Source organism: Nanorana parkeri, unplaced genomic scaffold, assembly GCF_000935625.1.
Source record: "Nanorana parkeri isolate BGI_ZX_2015 unplaced genomic scaffold, ASM93562v1 scaffold339, whole genome shotgun sequence".
Taxonomy (NCBI): Eukaryota; Metazoa; Chordata; class Amphibia; order Anura; family Dicroglossidae; genus Nanorana; species Nanorana parkeri.
Genome location: NW_017306607.1, coordinates 446699 through 450259, shown reverse-complemented (window position 1 = coordinate 450259; position 3561 = coordinate 446699).

Sequence of the window (3561 nt, the reverse complement as noted above, 5' to 3'; positions counted from 1 at the left end):
CTCACCACTCTAGGCCCTCCTGCTCTTCCATCCAGTCACAGGTGCAGGTGCCCTTAGGATCCACACACCGCATCCAGGCTCACAACCCCTCCAGCCCCTCCATCCAGTCACAGGTGCCTCTGGAATCCATCACACCCCTCCAGGCCCACCAGCCTCTCCATCCAGTCACAGGTACCTCTGGGAGCCATCACTCCACTCCAGACTCACCACTCCATGCCCTCCCTGCAGGAGATTCTCACCCTCCCCTCTAGGCTCACGGCTCCTGGCCCTCCATCCAGTCACAGGTGCCTCGGGGAACCCTTACCCCCCTACAGGCTCACAGCTCCAGGACCTCCATCCAGTCACAGGTGCAGGTGCCTCTGGGAAGCATCACCCCCTAAAGGCTCACAGATCCGGGCCCTCTCCAAAATCCATCATTACACAGGTTCATGTGCCTCCAGCATCCCACCCTCTCCTCCAGGCTATTCCAGGCCTTCTTGCACCACCATCCAGTCACAGGTGCCTCCAGGATCTGACACACCCTCCAGACTTACGCAGCACATACAAGGCTGCACCCAATTCTCTTTTGGGCTAAAAACAACTTTATTGTTCAAGTTGCAGCATGAACAGTGGAACTTGAACAGTAAAGTTGTTTTTAGCCCAAAAGAGAATTGAGTGCATGCCTTGTATGTGCTACTTGTTCCAAGCCAGCATTGAAGTCAGTGGATTACCATGACAGCCAAGCCAGAAGAAGTTCATCAATTGCAGCCTTCACAATACTAGTGCAGTTTTCTTTTAAAGTGGAAAATGAATCATAAAATGTATCTTTGTAAATGTATGTAGTATAAATACCAGAATATGGCTTTGTATCAGCCGATTGCAATCCCTTGTGCAGCCGTACTCAGACTGGGAGACAGAGGGTCAGGACTGGGAGCCAGTCAGCTGTACTGCATGCAAATATTTTGAAGATAAACATGCTTATAGGAGGGCAGAATGAGCAGAGGGATGCCTAAAAAGCCTTCTGCAGCTCTTTCACTCTCCAATCAGAAGACTGGGTGGTGGTGAGAGGACACCAATGGGTTTCTTTTGTGGGGCTCACTTGCTAGGTGGTTGCTGCAGTTTCATCTACAAGGACACCACCGGGGGCAGGCGAGGGCCCTGGAGCAGTCGACAAACCCCCTTCATCTGGGCTCCAGGTGTAATTCAAAAGGGGAAATCCAACTGCTGACAACAGCATGTGCCCTTGTTTTTGTGGTCGCTATCGTTGTAACTTTCATTTCCCAAGGGATTCCTCTTTTGAATTATACCTGAAGCCCTGATGAAGGGTGTCTGTGTTTTCCCTCGAAACACGTCAGAACTTTGATGTTTTCGTTGTTACCAATAAAAACTCCTTAGTTTGATGTCGCCTTTAATTGTTCTTATTGTCTGTGTTGTACGGTAGAATTGTGTAAATCTCAGGACTGGATGGACAGAAATGCAAATCCTTTGGCAGGTAACACACCTCCGATATATGGATTTTATCTGAGTATTTCGCTGTTCAGCTTCATAGGTTACTATAACATTAACAATTAACATAAACGTTGCACCTTATTTAGCCACCATTACGCCTAACAACGCTGCAAGCAAAAGCAGGTTATTACCTTCATATTAGGCATTCCTCTCCGCTGGCTCATCCTGGTCTCCGCTCCATGACATAAATATAGCCATCACTATGAAAGCGCCATCAGCGGCAGCGGTACAGTCACCTGTCATGACAGGATGTCACACACCTCTCTGTAAATACCTCTCCTCCATTCGCAGAATTGTCCTCGGTGCGCTGCGCAGGTATGCCGGGGTTGGAGGCAGGTAAGCCATGACGAGATACGAAGCAGATACGGCAACAAAAGGCACTGCAATGTCAGCCATGAAGGCAGGTTCACGGGACGGGAAGGCATGTGGCTGGGCAATGCCTGGAAATTAAATAAATAAATGTGTCAAGCGTGCGTTGCAGGGTAGAAATGAGAAAGCAGTAAAGCAGATGACAGCAGACCGCAGTTAGTGGTAAGTCTCCCTTTACAAGAAAAAAATAATTAAAATCTTAATTCCACCCATATTAATAATATGAAAAAAAAATAATAAAAATGAATTTTAACATTTATGCATTGAAGCCAACAGAGCATCGCAACCGCCATCAGTGCATTGTGGGGCATTGCACCTCGTGGAGCCTGCAGGGCTGATTGTGAAAAAGCATTAAAGCTGAAATGATGTCTCTTAATCCGATCTTCCTCTTCTTTCCTGTCGTTTCCATCTGTCCCTCCAGCGCTGCTGCGGCTCTCCGATCCAGCGCTGACTCCTCTCTGCTTGCAGGCACTTCCTGTCCCACGGTGTCTGCATGCCGGTGCACGCTGTCCATAGACTTACCTTGCGTCTCTCCTCCTCTTCCGGCCGAAGATCCGAACTGCACATGCGCCCGCCCCAAGATGCTTTACGCCCCGGCCGAGAATTTTCACATTTTCGGATGGGAGCGCGCGGGGAAGACACAGGTAAGTATTGACCCCCTTTAAAGCTTGCTAGCAGTAGATATATGCAAAAAAAAAAACCGGAGGGTTTAATTATACTCTCATTGCCCCCCCCCATTGCTGCTGCAAGCACTTACCATATTTAATGCCTCTAGCTGCGATTATCTTCTTCCTTCCACTCGTTTCCAACAGTTCCTTCCAACTCGTTCCCTCCAGCGCTGGTGCCGCTCTCTGATCCACCGAAGACTCCTTGTGTCCCATGGTGTCTGTCCCACATGCGCGCTCCCGTCTGCACGCCTGCGTATATTCACTGCAATTGTGTTTTCTCCCCCTCCGCTCTACTGTGCATGCGCCCGCACACTGCGTCCTCCACAGCTTGCGAGCACTAGATATATGCTAAAAAACCAAAGACTTGAATTATACTTTAAGTTCCCGTTCACACCATCGCGTAGCGGGAACGGGCATTCACAGGCGCTTGTTTCCCGCATTTGGCGTCCGCCCCCATTGATTACACGCATCAAACTTGGAAAAAGTAGCTCATGTAGCAAACTCTGCGCTCCGTGTTTTTAAAAAAATGTTTTTTCCCGGCCGCATTTGGGATGCCGCTACCTAGTAATGGCACCCTAAGTGCGTTGCATGTTTTGGATGCGTTCTGTGAATGTGCGGCAAAGTGTGCATTTGTTTCCGAGTTTACGCAACGCGATGGCGTGAACAGGGACTGATTTATAAAGCGTTTGCACAGTGTAGAGCTCACAAGGCATAACTGCCACTACATGGAGCCAAGAACCATTGGAATTTTCTATGCTCCTCAGCTCCATCTAGTGGCAGTAATGGCCTGCGGGTGGCTTTCGCCAAGCTATATGCTGTGCAAATGTTTTATAAATCAGCCCCTAAGTGTATGACCAGTGTAAGATGAAACGTCCTTTATTCCACTCAATTCCAATATACACTTTAAAGTCGAACTCAAGGCTCGCTATGAACGCCTCCCTCGTAGGACCCCTGCCCACAAATAAAACCCTTTACTAGCATTGGCTGCCCCCCTTAAGTCTGAGCAAAACTGGAGCTCAGCCCATTAAAGCCGCCA